The following is an 18,920-nucleotide window of genomic DNA, read 5'->3' as shown; positions in this document are numbered from 1 at the left end:
TCGCCCCCTTCCTCGGCTTCGCCGCCGGACCTCCACACCCTAGGCCGATCTCCCGGACGCGGCCTCCCTCCCCCTCACCACCGGCCCCGATGCCGCGGGCGAACACGTGCGGGTCGTGTGTACAGCCCTCGCCCAGCCTTCCACTCACGCCGCGCTCGCAGCAGGCCCCGCCCCCGGGTCCCGGTCCAACTCAGCCCCCACGAATCGCGCCCTCACCCCCGCTTCTCGCGAGAAGTGAGCACGCCTGGCCGGACGGGAGGAAAGTGTCTTCTCGGCCGAGGGGGGAAAGGAGGAGCAGGAGGCAGATTGTGGGACCGAGCGCGGGCGGGCGGGAGGCGCCGGAGCTGCCAGCGGGTGAGTCCTGTGAACCTTAGCCGGTCCGTGGTCTGACAGGAGGCTCCCCTTCCGCTCCGGCCCGTCCCAGCGTCCCGGGCCGGGGTCTCCCCTCCCAGTCTGTGTTGGACGGGGGCGCTGAGGCGGTGGCCGGGCCTGTCTGAGGAAGAGGGTGGGGCGTAGTCTAAGGACAGCCAATAAGAGAGAAGGAAGCCACAATTGGCGGCCATGAGCGCTAATGGGAGATCGCCTTTGCCTTGTGGAGTGCCGCCCTCTTCTCTTCTCCCGCCTCCTTCCTTTTGGAGGAAGGCGGGGCCAGAGGACTGAAGTGTGGGGAGAACTTGGGGTAAGTAGCCCCGGGGGGCGCAGGGCGTGGCGAGGAAAGGGGGGTTGAATCCTGGGGGAAGCGGAGTCTAGTGGAAGTCCGAGGGAAGGATCCTGGAATGGAAGGAAGAGGAGGACCGCTCAACTAGGTTGAAGACTCGAGATTTCCCTAAAAGTGGGGTTAGGGCTTGGCACTGCGAAAGGCAGAGGTAATGGGCAGTAGGTAGGTCCGGGTGACAAGGAGAGCCCTGCTCAGGTGAAAGCATGCGTTGTTTGGCCGGAAAGCACGGCGAGGTGGAGCACTGGAGCCGGGGGTCCTGGCGTTTCGGTGGAGTTCCTAAGACTTAGCAGAGACATGGTCTCCGAAAGTATGAGTTCAGCGAGACTGAGCGGATGAGTTTAGGAAGGCAGTGCGGGTGGGTTGGGTTGCTGGAAGGCGTCGCCCCGGTAATAGTCTGGAAGTCCAGAGGTAAGGGGGATGTTTGGAGAAGAGACAGCGGCTGGGTCTTTAGTCGGTCGGGATACTGCTTGGTGTTTTTGGTGGATATGGCACCTAGACTAGTGACCAGCCAGTCAGAATGCTGGCTTAGGGGTTGAGAAGAAGAAAGTAGTACACTGCTCTTATTTCCTTTTTCCAGCATTCCCCTTTCCAAGTTTTATTTCTTTCAAAACACAGGGATGTGGGCCTGGGACTTTGGCCGCCCAAGTTGGAGACCCGTAGGGACTTATATGTTGCTCTGAAATGCTTGTTATGTTCTCTCACTGGGGTGTTTACTACCCAGGCACCTCCTACCCAGAGTCCCGTGTTACTACTTTCCTAACTTTGTTTTCTGCTTAGCAGAGGGTGTTTTAATATCTCTCAGGGTTCATATGAAGTATAGATTTGTGGAGATGTGCAGATTTTTTTCTCAGAAAACTTGTTTCCTATGTTTAAAATTTTTCAGCAGTATGATTTCTGTAGAACCTGTATAGATCTCTAAACACTAACAAATAAAGTTTGTTTCCTTAAATGTGGCTTTTCCCTTTCATTCATTAAGAGTTATTTAATGGATGATTGAACTTGGTCTTAATTATCTTGTATATATTGTTATTTATTAATTGAGATTAGGGTCTCATGCAGCCCAGGTACACCTCAAACTGAGGTAACTGAGGATGACCTTGAACTCCTGATCCTCCCTTGTCCATCTCCCAAGTGCTGGGATTATAGGTGTGTGCCACCACATACATTGTATATGGTACTAGGGACTGAATACTCAGGGTCTTATACATGCTAGGTAAGCACTCTACCATCTAGGCTACATGCTTAGCCGCTGTGTGTGTGTGTGTGTGTGTGTTAAGTAGCCCATACTGGCTTTGAACTCATAACCTTGACTTTCTGATCCTTCTGTCTCTACCTCCCATGTGCGGGAATTACAGGCATTCACTCCTATGCCCAGTTTATCAGTTTATGTGGTGCTGGGGATTGAACCCAAGGCTTTCTTTGAGCATGCTAGGTAAACACTGTACTAACTGAGCTACATCCCCAGTTCCCTCTTAATATTTTAAATGGTGTAAATAAAATAGACGCATAGTGTTTAGGAAATTGAACATTTTCCTATGCTTTCTTTGCATCCAGACTTAGAAACTAAAGAACTATCATAATATTTTAAGGCAAGAGTTGAGGAACTCAAACACAATTTGTTTTTAAACATGGGGGATGTAAAGTAAGTGGAAGCTATTGCGAAATTTAACATGACTGTAAGAAAAGAAGCTAAAGAAAAGTTTGGCAGCTGTATGAAGTCGTCTTACCAGTTTGTTCTTAATTCTGTACAGAAAAGGGACAGGACATTGCCCTTTGTTTAGTAATTGTATATCATTTATAATGAGTTAGACTCATATAGTTAATCAATAACTTCTTTGCTAATGCACAGATTACATTCCTTCTGTCTGTCCGTCCCCCCTCCATTTTTGGCATGTGCTCAAAAATTGTGTGTGTGTGTGTGTGTGTGTGTGTGTGTGTGTGTGTTGGGGGGTTGTGAGGGTGCTGGAGTTGGAACTTTGACTTGGGCTTTGTGCGTGCCAGGCAAGTACTCTACCACTGAGTTATAACCCAGACTTTTTTTTTTTTTTTTTTTTTTTGGTTTTTGGAGACAAAGTTTCTCTGTGTAACTTTAGAGCCTGTCCTGGAACTCACTCTGTAGACCAGATTGGCCTGCCTCTGCCTCCCAAGTGCTGGGATTAAAGGTGCGCACTGACACTGCCCAGTGCCTCTTTTACTTTTGGGAATTGAAGTACTACTGATGAAGAAAACCCAGACCATGTGCTTTTGTATTGACCTTTGTTTTCTAGCAAACAGTTGAGGCATTTTCCCTGGTTAGAAATTGTCCCAATAAAAACATTGAGACCAATCAGTTAGCGACCCTTTAGTATTAACTACTGAATAGGGACTGAATTGGGTTCCAACTGGGAGCATTTGCTACTGGACATTCAGAAGAATTTTTCAAGCAGTAGTCTTCCCCTTCCCCCTCAAAAAAAAATCCAGTGAGAAAGCTAAGTCCCAGTCTTCCAATCTAGAATTTGTGATGGCTTTAACTTGAATACTCTTAAGTGCAAGATTTGTTTTTTCTCCCTTGGGCAGTGTTCTCACCTGGGAGAAAGATAGACTTTGGGGCCTAGATATGCAGCTCAGTAGGTAGAATGCTTGCGTAGCATGTGTGAGCCCTGTTACTACATAAAACTGGGCATGGTAGTGAGCACCTGTAATCCCATCACAAGAAGTGAAGGCAGGAGCCAGAATCATTCTTGTCTGTGTGACCAGTGTAAGTCTAGCTTGGGCAACATGAGACCCTGTCTCAAAGAAAAGAAAAAGAAGAAAAAATTAATTGACAATAATTTGTTAATTGATAATAAATTGTTAAGTTATGACTTTTAAATTTAAAGTCACACTAGTCAGCAAAATTGAGTTGTTTTTTTTTCCCCTTAGTATTGAACTGAGCAGGTATAGGTGTGTAGAGAAGACGAATTGTTGGATTTAAATGGCTTTTTTTTTTTTTTTTTTTTTGGCCCGGAAAATTGGATAGAGGCAGAGGAAGTCAACAATATCTTGAACTTTATAGTGTATCTTAAATTTTTATAATTTATAGAATTTTTTAAAATACTTTTGCTTACAAGGGATAAAACATTAATGTTGTATCTTGCCCTTTTTCCTTTCCTAACTTATTCTTTTTTTTTAATTGTTGTTGGTTTTTGTTTTTTTCAAGACAGGGTTTCTCTGTGTAGCCCTGGCTGTCCTGGAACTTGCTTTGTAGACCACAAACTCACAGAGATCTGCCTGCTTCTGCCTCCCAAGTGCTGGGATTAAAGGCGTGACCCACCACTTGCTGTTCCTTGCCTAACTTCAAAGCAAAAGTTATTTTTTTCAATCAATTCTTAGACTACTCTTTTGCCTTGAGTAAAGTCCCTGGCTCTGCCTGAATGCAGCTACTCTGAAGCTCTCAGCAGATTGTTTTGTGAATGTTAAGACTGAGTTTTTCCTGGACTGTGGAGGGAGAGTCAGTGTTGCCACTGTCTCCTATCCAGGCCTGGTAAGGAGGACCTTTCCTTACAAGGAAGTTTTAGGCGGAGCAAATAGCACTATGTTTCAAGTGTTTAACCAGACAGCTCTTTTCTGGGGACAGCCTAGAATCTAACTGCACCTGTTCCTTGTTGAAGGTGCTGACACGAAAGTGCATATTTTGTTTCTTTGAGAAAAACAAATGAGACATTTGCTAAAACAGAAAAATGCTTAATCATTCTTTAAATGTTAACTTCTTTAGATTTTTTTTTAATGTTTCTTTGATATTGGAGTTCATGAAAAGTCCTTTTAATTTAAAAACATGCTGAAGATGGGCTAGTGAAATGTCTTCAGAGGGTAAAGGTGCTTGCTGTCTAACCATGCAAGCCCGATGGCCTAAGTTATACCAGTTCTCAGACCTCACCTTAAGATAGTTGTCCTCTGATCTCTGTGTGTGCGCTGTGGCACTTGTGCCTGTGCATACGCCTCACACATCCAGATACACAATAATAATAAATACATATAAAATACCAAAGCAACAATTCTTCTTGAAGATTTATTTTTATTTTTTATAAATTTTAAAAAGTATTTATTTCTGTTTCATATGCGTTGGTGTTTTGCCTGCATGTATGTCTGTGTGAGGGTGTTGGATCCTCCAGAACTGGAGTTACAGACACTTGTGAGCTGCTATGTGGGTCTTAAGAATTGAACCTAGGTCCTCTGGAAGAGCAGCCAGTGCTCTTAACTGCTGAGCCATCTTTCCAGCCCCAAAGCAACAGTTTGTAAGATTCTCTGATATGTCCTTATTTTCAAATGTTGCCTTCTCCTTAATAGACTTGTTTGGTAATGTATTCATATGTGAAAATACCTCATATTAGAAATCCTTAATAGGTGGTCATTTTTTAATTTTTAATTTTTTGTGTATATGTGTGATGCATGTGTGTATGTGGTGGGGGGTGTGCACAAGGCCAGAGAAGGGCACTGGGTGTTTGTTCTATCACTCTTCTTTGTTCCCTTAGACTGGGTCCTCTGAGTCTGGAGATCACCCATTGGCTAGGCTGAGTGGCCAGTGAGCTCCAGGAATCTGACTCTTCTCAGTGCTGGGATTATAGAGACATGATTCCATATCAGGCCTGTTAAAGGGGTGCTGAGAATCTCAACTCAGGCTTACTTATTTGTTTGTTTGTTTGTTTGTTTGTTTGTTTGGTTTTTGGTTTTCTGAGACAGGGTTTCTCTGTGCAATAACCTTGGTTGTCTTGGAATTCACTTTGTAGACCAGGCTGGCCTTGAATTCCTCTGTCTCTGCCTCTGGAGAACTGAGATTAAAGGCGTGAGCCACTACTGCCAGCTCTCAGCCAGTATTCTTTTTTTTTTTTTAATATTTTATTTATTTACTTATGTGTACATTTGTCTGTGTGGGGGTGTCAGATCCCCTGCAAGTGGATTGCAGACAGTTGTGAGCTGCCATGTGGGTGTTGGGAATTGAACCCAGGTCCTCTGGAAGAGCAGCCAGTGCTCTTAACCACTGCACCATCTCTCCAGCCCAGCCAGTATTCTTAAAGTCTAAGGTGTAGTTGACTTCCTCTCTTCCCCAGCACTGGGAATTGAACCTAGGGCAAATGAAAGCATTTTACCACTGAGCTATGTAAATAGCCTTAGACCTCTTGAGTTGATTTTTTTTTTTAATGTAAATGAAAACTTTACGTTTTTTTTTTGTTTTGTTTTGTTTTTTTTTTTTTTGGTTTTTTTTTTTAGCTATCATCCTGCTGGTTATGACTTTTTATTTAATAGCTTGATAATATGTTTTAACTTCTTGGCCATTACTTGTGTGTGTGTGTGTGTGTGTGTGTGCTGTCTGCATGTACAGATCCTATTAGAGATTGCTGTGAACAACCATGTGGTTCCTATGAATTGAACTCAGAACCTCTAGAAAAGCAGCCAGTGTTCTTAACCACTGAGCCATCTCACCAGCCGCCACTACTCATTTTCATATTATTGATAAATTTGATAAACATCATGACTATTTTCATTTTAGGTCACTGTTAAAATGTATAAGGATAGGGCTGTATTAGGTGATCCAACCTACCCTTTTCTCTTTTCCCCTCTTCCTTCTTTTCTCTTCTTTCCTTTTTTCCCCCCTCTCTTTCTCTCCCTCCCTTCCTCCTTTCCCTTTCTGACTGGAGAGTGAATCTAGAGCCTCCGATATGGTAGGCAAGTGAGTAATATCCCCATGAAACCACTGAGTTAACATCCCACTTCATAACCTTTATGTTCTATGAAATATCAAGAAATGTCTTGTTGAAATTCAAATATGTTCTGTCTCAGACATCCTTGAATTCCTAGGCTAATGACCGTTGGATGGAGGTAGAGAATGAGAATATAAAGTTAGATATTGTAATTATTGTTTACTTTTGTTTGTTAGTTGGTTTTGCTTCCACCCACCCACCCACTCTCTTTTTGGTCTTTTGAGGCAGGATTTGGCTATGCTGCCCAGTCTGACCTTTGGCCTCCCAACTCACAATCCTCCTGCCTTTGCCTTCTAACTGCTGGGATTACAGGCAGATATACCAGCCATCACTCCTGATTTTAACTATCTTATATTAATGTCTTCCTTTTTTCTTTTTTTGAGACAGGGTCTCAAGATGTAGTTCTGGCTGGCCTGGAACTCATAGAGATCCACCTGCCTCTGTCTACTGAGTACTAGAATTAAAGGTGTCTATGTGCCACCATGCCTGGCTTTATACTAGCTAGTGTCCATAGATTACTGTATGACTTGCTGATAGATCGCAAACAATCTGTTCAGTTCTTGTTAGACTCTCCCTGGGAAATAGTACCTATTCCATCAGTCTGCAGTTTCTTTATTCTACCTCCCTTGTGTCAGTTTCTTTTTGATTGTGTAATGTCTGAAAGTGTTAATTATAGTAGCTTTTAAAATCCCCCCCTTGTCATTAAATGTAACTCTTGAAGCAAAGATTTCCCCAGACATTTTAAGTTAGAAAGCAGAAAATTAAAACTCTTTGTCTATGGAACAGTTAGTTACTTGCAATTTCTAGTTTAGACCTCTTGTCATCTTTTGTTTGGAATATAAACTAACACCAACTATGTGCACAAACATACATAGTTTCCATTCACAGTTAAAGTTTCAAGGTGTGGTAGTTCGAGTTCTAGAGGAGAAATGGTGCTACACACCAGCTGTGTTGTCAGAGGCTACCTAGAGAATAAAGTCTTTATATTGGCAGCCAACAACTTTTCTGCTTGTTAATTTTAGATTTGACAGTTGAATTTATGTTTGAGCAATTTTAGTTGATGAATATATTTTTAAAGTACCTTCCTCTTTTGGGGTTTTAATTTTCACTTTCATTATTTAAAATTGCAGATTGTACTGGGGATATAGCACAGTTGGTAGAGTGCTTGCCTAGCATGCAGGAATCCCTGAGTTAACTTCCCCACACCTCATGAACTGAGAGTATGGTGGTACACACCTATGATCCTAGCACTCGAGGTGGAGCAGGAAGATCTGAAATTCAAGGTTATCTTAGCTTACATATCAAGTTCCAGGCCAGCCTGGGCTAGGTAAGACCTTGTCTTTAAAAAAAAAAAAAAAAAAAGTGAACTGAAATGTTTGTGCTAATTAAAATAGCATACCACAAGGGATGGGAAAGTTTTCAGAAAATAAGCTTCCTTTTCATCCTTTGGATACAGTTAGTTCTGGATTCTCCTGGAAAACATGGTGATCTCGATCACCCTTCAGGTCTTCTCTAATCCAGACATAGAAATAGAAGCTCAGATCAAAGAACTGTTGAAGAATCAGGAAGAAAAATAGATTGTAAAGAAAATGAAATTGACATGGTTCTGCTAACCCAGTGGGAGTGGTTAAAAAAAAGGAACATAAATAATAAGGAATAATTGTGTCTTTGAACTAAAAACAAAACAAACAACAGAGATTTTGCATTGGATCATTTCATGTCTTAAAAATATTTCATCATGATATTTTCTCTTCAGTATTTCCCTGGTGGACATTTTTATTTTGAAAGGATGTTTGGTGGTTTTATTTTCCTGTTAAATGGTATTTTGTTTCTTTCCCTTACTTGTTCTTTTATTTACAAACATTATATATATAATGACTGCCTGTATATGATAAAGCAAAAACCAGTTCAGTTTTGAAAGTAAACATTTGCTATCTTGCATCCTTAGGGAGGGATTTGATGAATGTTAAAAATTCGAGAAGGTTGTATAGGGCTGGGGATGTTCAGTTAGTAGAGTGCTTACATGCATGCACGAAGCCCTGAGTTCCATCTTCAGCACTGCAAGGTACTCATGCCATAATCCCTGAATTTGAGAGGTGTAGTCAGAAGATCAAGGTCATTCTTAGAGAGTACATCCTGGGCTAAATGAGACCCTATGTCAAAACAAAACAGACATAGGGGAGAGAACAAGGGAATCCGTGGCTGATATGTAGAACTGAATTGTATTGCAAAATAAAAATACAAATTAAAAAAAAAACAGAATTGCTATATGAGAAGGTTATCATTTTATTCTTAAAACTTTGTAAGCTGGGGCTGGAGCGATGGCTCAACTGGTTAAGAGCACTGACTACTCTTGGAGAGGACCCAGGTTCAATTCCCAGCACCCACATAGCAGCTCATAACTGTCTGTAAGTACAGTTCCAGGGGACACAACAGCCTTCCACAAGCAAAACAAACACCAATGCACATAAAAATAATTAATTTAAAAAAAAAAAGAGAGAAAGCTTTGTAAGCTGACATTTAGAAAAGGTTTCTGACTAAACCCAAGGTCAGTATACTAGTCTTATAAAATGTTGTATTTAGGACAAAACTCACTACAAATTTACAATTCTGTTGCTTTTTCTCATCTTTTGGCAACTTCTTTTTTTTTTTTTTTTTTTTTTTTTAAATGTATTTATTATGTATACAGCATGTATGACTGCAGGCCAGAAGAGGGCACCAGATCTCATTATAGATGGTTGTGAGCCACCATGTGGGTGCTGGGAATTGAACTCAGGACCTCTGGAAGAGCAGTCAGTGCTCTTAACCTCTGAGCCATCTCTCCAGCCCCATCTTTTGGCAACTTCAACCCTACATGTTATCATATATTTGAAAGCAGACTTTGGAGAATTTTTTTTTTTCTTCAGTATTGCATTTCCTCCTAATAAGTGCCTTTTTATGAAACTCTAATAGAAGCCAAGATTTAGCTTAAAAAGCTAAAAGTTAGTTGTTGAGCTTGTGATTTGGGCCTCTGTGATAACAATGTTCTTCCATAGTGTCTCCTCACAAAACCTAACTTGCCTTTGAGGTGAATTGCTTGCTGTGATCTTCTTTAGGCTCAGTGCTTCTTTCTGAGGTAGACAAATAAGGTTTATATGCTAGGCTGGTCAGATTTTATTTGGAATATATGATACAGTAGAAACAGTGCATTTTTTTTTTTTTCAGATTAAACAAAAAAAGAAAAGGCTGGGAATGTATCTTAATAGAAGAACCCATTGCTTGGCATATACAAGGCCCCAATCTCTAGCACCAAAAACTACCACCACCACCACAAGCCATCTTTTAAGAAGTTGTGTGTGCATGATGTATGTGTGTAAACAGTAGATATCCTCCTCTATGGCACTTTGACTTATTCCCTTCAGACAGAGCCTCACTGTACTAGGAGCTCACCAGCAAGCCTTGGGTATCTCCCTGTCTCTCCCTTCTCCCAGCTTAGTTTGTCTCCTCACCACTCTCTTTGTATAGGAGTTACAGGCTCATGGCCATACCCAGCTTTTTGCCTGGGTGCCAAAGATCCAAACTTAGGTCCTCATGCTTAGGCAGTTTTTCTTTCTTCCTCCTCGTCGTCCTCCTCCTTGTCCTCCTTCTTCCTCTTCTTTGTTTTTTTGTTTGTTTGTTTTGTTTTTTTGAGACAGTGTTTCTCTGTGTAGCTTGGAGCCTGTCCTGGAACTCACTCTGTAGACCAGGCTGGCCTTGAACTCACAGAGATCCACCTGCCTCTGCCTCCCAAGTGCTGGGATCAAAGGTGTGTGCCACCACCACCTGACTAAAGATTTATTCTTTTATTTTATGTCCATCGGTGTTTTGCCTGCATGCATGTTTGTGTGGAGGTGCCAGGTCCCCTGGATCTGGAATTACAGACAGTTGTGAGTTGCCATATAGGTGCTGGGAATTGAACCTAGGAGCAGCCAATGCCCTTAACCAATGAGCCATCTTTCCAGTCTCTTCTTTAAAAAAAAAAAAAAATATATATATATATATATATATATATATATATATATATATATATACACATATAATTTAATTTTATTTTATGTGCATTGGTGTGAAGGTGTCATCTCTTGGAGTTGCAGACAGTTGTGAGCTGCCATGTGGGTGCTGAGAATTCAACCTGGGTCCTGTGGAAGAGCAGTCAGTGCTCTTAACCGCTGAGCCATGTCTTCAGCCCCCAATTATACAGTTCTTATCCACTGAAGCTTCTCCTCAGCTTAACAATCTTTCTTTTTGGAACAAGAACGTGCTTGACTATATAAAATCAAGCTTTATTGAATAAAACATAGGGTTGCTAAAAATGGTTTTATGTTGAAACCAGATTTCCTGCCACTATTATTTATTAAACCATCAAACTGGAGTAATATTTCATTGGTTTTACTTTAATAAATTGCTGGTACTAACATAGATTCAATAACACCATTTTTAATGAACTTACTTTTTAAAGTTTTGCTCAAGGAGTGGTTTGCTAATACTGTGTGAAACTTGTACATGCCAGTCAGTGAATATTGGAATACCCCCAGATAGACCCTGTGCTACAAATGAGTGTGTAGACTTAGAGAATATTATTAGATCATTTTCTCTAGAACTTCTGATCTTCCCCATAATTATTCATTGTGCAATATTACGACTTTTTCCTACCCAGAACAAAACTTATACTGAGGTCTTAAAGTCCAGGCCAGCACAATGGCTCAAGCCTGTAATTTTAGCCTGTAATTTTAACTCAGGAAACAGACAGGAAGAATTCTGTGGGTTTTGAGGCAGCCTGGGCTAGCTGTGTAGTGAGTGCAAAATCATCCTGTGTTACAGATTGGGACCTTGTCAAAAAAAAAAAAAAAAGCCCCCCCCCTCAAAAAAAAAAAACAACAACTCACAAAGGGCTAGAAAGATGGTAAGCGATTAAGAGCATTGGCTACACTTCCAGAATACCCAAGTTTGATTCCTAGCACCCACATGGCAACTTAAAACAATCTGTAACTCTAGTTTCAGGGGATCTGATGTCCTGTTTTGGCCTCTGTTGACACCAGGCACACATATAGTACACTTACTTACATGTAGGAAAAACACCCACATGGGGCTAAAGAGATGGCTCATCAGTTAGGAGCACTTGCTCTTGCAGAGAACCTGGATTTGATTCCTAGCACTTGGGCTTACAACCAAATGTAACTCCAGTTTTAGGGGATCCAATGGGCCCCTCTGGACACCAGGAATACATATGGTGTACATACATGCATGCAAAACGCACATACACTAAATAAATAGAAATTAAGAAAAACATATATACATAATAATAAATCTTTTAAAAAAAACCTACATCTGGCAGTGGTGATGCATGCCTTTAATCTCAGCACTTGGGAAGCAGAGGCAGGTGGATCGCTATGAGTTTGAAGCTGGCCTAGTCTACAGTGTGAGTTCCAGAACAGTCAGGGCTACACAGAAAAATCCTGTCTTAAAAAAACTGAAAAGAAAGCAAAACAAACAAAAAAACTCTATAAAACAACCCCTACATAAAACAAACCAAAAACTGTTTTGTTTGTTGTGGTTTTTCAAGTCTGGGTTTCTCTGTGTGGTTTTGGTGCCTGTCCTGGAACTCGCTGTGTAGACCAGACTGATCTCAAACTCACAGAGATCCACCTGCCTCTGCCTCCCAAGTGCTGGGATTAAAGGCGTGCGTCTGTTTGTTTTTTCTAAATCGTAAGAATTTTAAATTGGTCCTTAAAGATCAATGTTTTGAGCCTGGCACAGTGGTCCATGCATATAATCCCAGCTACTTGGGAGGCTGATGCTTCAAGAGGAATGGAAGTTCAAGACTAGTCTAGAAAATATAGCAAAACCCAGTCTAAAAAAGGGAATGGAGGGAGGCATTAGGAATGTAGCTTAGTTGGTGGAGTGATGGTTTATCATGCTTAACAGCCCTGGGTTTGGTCTCCAACATGGAGTGGTAGTGATGCCTGTGATCTCAGGTGGTAGAGGCAGGTTTGAGGCCACCCTGGGCTTTGTAATGAATTTGAGGCCAGCATGGGATACATGACCCTGTCATGAACAGATAAACTACTAAATAACTAAAAAGGAAAAAAAAATCTGTGTTGATCATTGTTTTAGGGATCATACTTTATCTGAAAATGGGCAGCAAAATAAATTTTACTTGTTTAGTATTTATTTAAATAGGATCATGTTGTGGAGCCAGCTCAAGCTAGTCTGGAACCTCCTATGTATTCCAGGCTGGACTCTTCAATTGGGATCCTTCTGCTTTTGTCTCCCTAGTGCTGGGGTTAGTCATGTTCTGCCATACCTGGACAGGACAAAGCTTCTGTATGGTTTTTATTTGTGTTTTGTCTGTATATGTGGTGTATGTTTATGTTCCTATGTTTGGATATGTGCATGTGGAGGTCAAAAGTCAATGTCCTTTATTGCCCTCCACTTTATATTTTGAGGAAGAATGTGTCTCACTGAAACTGGAGCTCGACAGTTGTCTAGACTGGCTGGCCAGTGAGCTCCAGGAATCTGTTGTCCCCAGTTACCCCTTCTCCCATGTTCCCAGAACTCTGGTTACAGACACGTACTGCCTCATCCTGCTTTTTTTTTTTTTTTTTTTTTTGGTTTTTCAAGACAGGGTTTCTCTGTGTAGCTTTGCGCCTTTCCTGGAACTCACTTGGTAGCCCAGGCTGGCCTCGAACTCACAGAGATCCGCCTGCCTCTGCCTCCCGAGTACTGGGATTAAAGGCGTGCGCCACCACCGCCTGGCCTCATCCTGCTTTTATGTGGGCGCTGGGGATCTGCACTCAAGTCCACACACTTGCCCAGCATGTACCTTACCAACTGAGCCATCTCCCCAGCCTGTTTGTTTTTGAGAAAGGATTTCACTATGTAGCCCAGTCTTGCATTGAACTTATGATCCTCTTGCCTCCACCTCCATTTAGGATTGTAGGCTTGCGCCATCACACTTGGCTTTGTATTTCCTTTATTAACATTTTACCAGTTTCCAGGAATTCTTCTACTTCTCAATGCACATTGAGAGAACTAGAAGTATAGCTAAACAATGGGCACTTGCTGAGTATGCTTGAGACCCTGGGTTTGTACTTCAGCACTGAAAAAAAATTAGAAATTAAAACTGGGAACTGGAGAGATGGCTTGGTGGTTAAGAGCACTAGTTCCTCTTCTGGCAGACCTGGGTTTGGTTTCCAGCACTAGCATGGTGGCTCACAACCATCTGTAACTCTAGGTCCAGGGAAGCTGATGCCCTCTTCTGGCTTCTGAAGGCACCAGGCATGTACATGGTGCACTAAATGTACATGCATACAAAATACCTATATGCATTAAAAAAAAAAAGTCAAACCAATTTTAAAAAACAAACCCAAAACACTAAAATATACATTGAAATCAAAGATATGACCATATAACCCTGGCTGGCCTGGAACTTACTATGTAGACAAAGATGGCCTTGAACTCAAAGAGATTTGCCTTTTTCTGCCTTCCAAGTGCTGGAATTAAAGTGTGTGCCACCACATCATGTTTATTTCTACTTTCACTTCTTGCTGTTATTTTTTAATTATTATTACTACTATTTTTGAGACAGAGTCTCACTATATGGTCTGGAACTTGCTATTGCTATGTAGACCACATATGTGTCACCAGGCCCTGCTGTCATTTTAACAAGATGTAGCCCTGCTCCCATTATCATTTCTGAGAATAGCTCAAAGTGGTTTCTTGAATCTTTGAAGATTCCAGTTAGGGCTAGAGAAATGGCTTGGAGGTTAAGAGCACTGGTTCACAACCATCCATAACACCGGTTCCAGGGAGTACAGTGACCTCTTCTGGTCTTTGCAGATACCAAAGACACATGGTGCACAGACATATACACTCAGACAAAATACTCATATACGTAAAATAAATGTGTTTTTAAAGATTAAATTTGAAAACTTAAAAAAAACAAAAAAAAAAAAACCTTGATTCAGGTTGTTGACTTTTATAAACTGCTTCCAGATCAGTAAGCATCGGCCATGAATTATATAACTTCTGATTCAGCCTTGTTCTTGGGGGCTTCTGTTTTCTGTCATTTGCTACAAAACTGTTTGGTCCACTTAGCTGGCTGTTGTTGAAACCTGCCCTTCATGTCTGAAAACCAAATGCGGACATTAACTTAAACATTCTGTTGAGTCTGTCAGTACTGCACTGCTCTTCCGTTTTAAAATCACATGTTAATTTATTGAGTGTGTATGTGCCGTGGCACAAGTGTGGAGGTCAAAGGACAGCTTGGGGGAATTCTCTTCTTCCACCTTGCGGGTCCTGGGGATGGAACTCAGCTTGTCAGGCTTGGTGACAAGTACCGTTTCCTGTTGAGCCTCCTTGGGAGACTTCTGTATTTTGTATAGCAGTGTATCTGCAACTTTTTTTTTTTTGGTCTCAGCACTGTCTGGTAAACTCTCAAAAGTTACTAATGGTTCTTCACTTGGGCATGGTGGTACATGCCTATAATGCCAGCACTTGGGAGACTGAGGCAAGATAAGCCTCAAGAACTAAAGGCTCTCAGTGATGGTGCATGCCTTAAATCCCAGCACTTGGGAGGCAGAGGCAGTCAGATCTCAGGTTCCAGGCCAGCCTGGTCTACATAGTGAATTCTAGGACAGCCAGTACTACACAGAGAAGCCCTGTCTTGAAGAACCCCCCCTTCCAAAAAAAAAAAAAAAAAAAAAAAAAAAAGAGCTGAAGGCTAGCATGAGATATGCAGTAAGTTCCAGGCCATCATGGGCTACAGAGTGAGACTTTGTCTTAGTCATGTCCCCGTCCCTGTCCCTGCCCTCCCAAAAAAAGAGTTATTGAGGATTTTAAACAACTTTGGTTTATCTGAATTAATATCTATTAATGTTTACCTTATTAGAGATTAAAATATAATTTTTAAAAATAATAGCAAACTCATTATAACAAAAATAATTGCATCTGTATTGCCAGAAAAAAAAAATAAGGCTGGAGATGAAACTCAATAAAGTGCTTGCCTAGCATACACTAGGCCCTAGGTTAGTTCCATAGCACTGCATAAACCAAGTTGATGGCATATACCTGTAATCTGCACTTGAGAGGTGCCAACCTGGCCTAGAGACTCTGTCTCAAAAAAAAAAAGAAAAAGCTGGGCATGGTATCACACATCTTTAATTCCAGCACTTGGGAGGTAGAGGAAGGTGGATCTCTGTGAGTTCAAGGTTAGCCTGGTCTACATAGTGAATTCCAGGTCAGCCAAGGCTACATAGAGAGACCCTGTTTCCAAAAAAGGGAGCGAGGCAGAGGATGGTTCGTCTGGTAAAGGTGCCTACCACAGAAGCTTGATGACCTGAGTTTGATTCCTGGTGCCCACATGGTAGAAGATTGTCCTCCAACCTCCACCTGCTGCTGTGGCACATGCATACGCCATACACCCATACACAAAAAGAAACATCTAAGAGAGAACCTTCAAGTTGCTTTAATATCTAGCTTCACAGAAAACAGTGCATTCAGTCTGTTAAAGATATGTTGTTTTGCTTTAAGTATATGAAGGACATGATCATACATTTGTGTGACAGAAAAAGGAAAGATTATTTTTAGGTAGTTGTAACCTCCTTTGATATGGTACCAAAGTCTAGAAACTGGTTTCTTAAATTTCTTAAAAGTTACAGTGTGTGACCTGAGACCACTTTTGTGAACTTCTAATACTGTTGCACTGAAATGTGTTGGTCTGTAAGTAGATCTTTTACTTCTAAGTTTTTTTTTTTTTTTTTTTTTACTTCCATGAGCCCTCTGAAAGGGTCTTGGAGATCTATAAGTGACCCTGGAGCCTCTTAGAGAATTGCTGCTGTATGGATTTGAGAATATAGCTGCTTTCTAAATGGAAAAGTTAGAAGCTTTCCAACTTGCTTAATGATTCTCAAATGGTGGTCATCAGAATTTCCCAAAGTATTTTTTATTTTTATTCTAATGAATTAATTTTTGTTTTTAGGTAGTCCCAGGCCATCCTCAAGTCCCCGTATGTAGTTGAGGATGAATTTGAACTTTCTGTTCCTCCTGCCTCCAACTCTCAGGGCTGTGCCACCACATCTGGTTTGTGGTTTTATGGGGATCGAATCCAGGGCTTTTGGTATGCTAGGCAAGCACTTTGCCAGTTGACTATCCCTGTTTCATCTTTTTTTGGGGGCGGGGGTGGGGGGGGGTGGGGTGGGAGTGGAGTTGGGTCTTTTTCAAGACAGGGTTTAATGAGCTAGGGCCCATCCTAATTAGAGCTCATTAGCCACATTGAAATCATACATGATTTTATTTTAATTTGTATGTTATTGGTGATTGAATTCAGCACCTTATAAGTGCTAGGCAAGTACAACTGAGTCACATTTCTCAACAACATTCCTCACTGTGTGTGTGCATGTGAGAGAGACAGACAGACTCACCAGTTTTGGTTTTGGATATGAAGGTGTATTTATTATGATGCTGTGTATGTACATGCATTACTAGAGTGCATTTATGAAGGTCAGTGGACAACTTTGGGGAGTTGGTTCTCTCTGTTATGTGTTCTAGGGATTGAATTCAGGTTGTCAAACTTACTCTGTGTTTTAGTTTAATTTCTGTTGCTGTGATAGATACTTTGACTGCAAGCTACTTAGGGGGAGATAACATAGTCACTCGCTGAGGTAAGTCAAGGCAGGAACTTGAAGGCAGGCCTGTTTGCTGTTTCACAGAGCATTATCTCTAGTCAAGCAACTTATTTCACAGCCAAAGAAGTGAAGCAGGAACCATGGAGAACACTGCTTGCTATCTGGCTTGCAGGTCAGCTTACACTCAGGTAATTTTCTTACATAGTTCAGGACTACTTGCCAAGGGATGACACAGCCCACAATGAGCTATTCAATTAACAGTTGAGATAACCCTCACTCCAGACATACCCAAAGGCCATTCTGATCTATTCAATTCCTCAGTTAAAACTGTCTTTTCAGATTTTTTTAGGTTCTGTCCAGTTCACAGTTAAAACTAACCAGAATGAATACCTGTCAAGTGCCTTTGCCCACAGAAGCATCTCATGGGCCCTGAAGTCTTACTTTGTAATGCAGACTGGCCTCAAACTTTTAATTCTCCCGCCTCAGGTTCCCTCCTAAATGTTGGAATTGCCATGTAAGTTCTTGGGCTTCAGTGCTAAGAGCAATTCAGGAAGCCTAGGAATCTGTATTTCTTTACAAGGTGCTCAAGTGATTCTGCAAGGCTTAAAAGCGATTGTGCTACTGTAACTTTATTTATCTAGTTATTTTTAGATTTATTTTATATATTTGAGTATTTTCCCCGCATGTATATATGTGCACATGTGCATGTCTAGCCCATGGAGTTCAGAAAATGGTGTCATCTTATGGCACTGAGTCACAGATGGTTGTGAGCCACCATGTGGGTGCTGGGAACTGAACCTAGGACCTCTGCAAGAGCAACAAATGCTCTTAACTGCTGAGCCATATTCCAGCCCCCTTAACCTTACAGAACTTAGATAAATTATAAATGACTTAGTATTTATATATTAATAATTAACATAGATTCTGATATTCTCCCTAGTTAGAATATGTTATTTAACCATATATTTGGGATTGAATGACAAAGGTCAGACAATGAATATGGTAGACTTTGTGGCATGAGGTCTGTGTTATACTTACTCAACTCTGCCATTCTAACACAAAGTAGACATGGATGATATATTGATGATAAGCACAGATATGTTCTAATATAATTTGTGGGAGGGGCTTCTAGGGATCAAATATAGAGCATTATGTAGGCTGGGCAATTTTCTACCACTAAGATATGTCCCCAGCTCTATGACTTTTTTATAGGCACTAAAATTGAATTTCATATAAATTTCATGTGTCATAAAACAGTCTTTCTGATTTTTCAGCCATTTAAAAATTATTCTTGGCTTACAGACCATACAAAGGTAGTTGGCAAACTGAAATATTTGGTCCATGAGCTGAAATTTCCTGATATTTAATATATACTATAGCTGGATTTTGAATTTAAAAATCATTACAAGAAAATATTATGCTTAATCTTAAAGTGGAACATTATGGTATCTGTTTCCTTATTCATAATTTTGATTTTTGCTGTTTCAGTTACCTCTGTCAACTGAGATTTGAATATATTAAGAAAAATTCCAGAAATAATTCATTAATTTTAAATCACATGCTATTATTAATAGTGTGAGGAAATCTGTGCCTGTCCTACTCCATTCCTGTTTAGGACCCTGGGATGTGAATTATCCCTTTGGTTACCCAGTCCTCAAACCCATATTGTATGCTGCCTGTTGGCCAGTCAGTAGCCTTAAATATTGTATTTACATTGCCATGCTATTGCAATGTAAATGTAAATTTAAATTAAGTAAGCCTTATTTTACTTAATAATAGTCTCAAAGTGCAAGAGGTTTGAAAAAACTTCGGCAGGACATTACCCACTGAAGAGTGGGCTGA

At 41.0% G+C, this 18,920-nt stretch overlaps 1 protein-coding gene across 8 annotated transcripts in view; it reads left to right on the top strand.

The window, feature by feature from the left end:
• Positions 1-206: 206 nt before the first annotated feature.
• Atf7 (activating transcription factor 7) overlaps positions 207-18,920 on the top strand; it is a 106,123-nt gene continuing 87,409 nt past the window's right edge. For 2 of the 8 annotated variants that reach the window (XM_052749108.1, XM_052749104.1), the window contains exon 1: positions 369-679. The gene's annotated coding sequence lies outside the window, so the exon portion shown is untranslated. The other 6 variants (XM_052749102.1, XM_052749103.1, XM_052749107.1 and 3 more) reach the window with 6 other exon arrangements.

This window comes from Peromyscus californicus, unplaced genomic scaffold, assembly GCF_007827085.1.
Source record: "Peromyscus californicus insignis strain IS unplaced genomic scaffold, ASM782708v3 Scaffold_20__1_contigs__length_68692818, whole genome shotgun sequence".
NCBI classification, from domain to species: domain Eukaryota; kingdom Metazoa; phylum Chordata; class Mammalia; order Rodentia; family Cricetidae; genus Peromyscus; species Peromyscus californicus.
The sequence above is the reverse complement of the archived record's forward strand: the minus strand, read 5'-3'. Positions and strand labels throughout refer to the sequence as shown.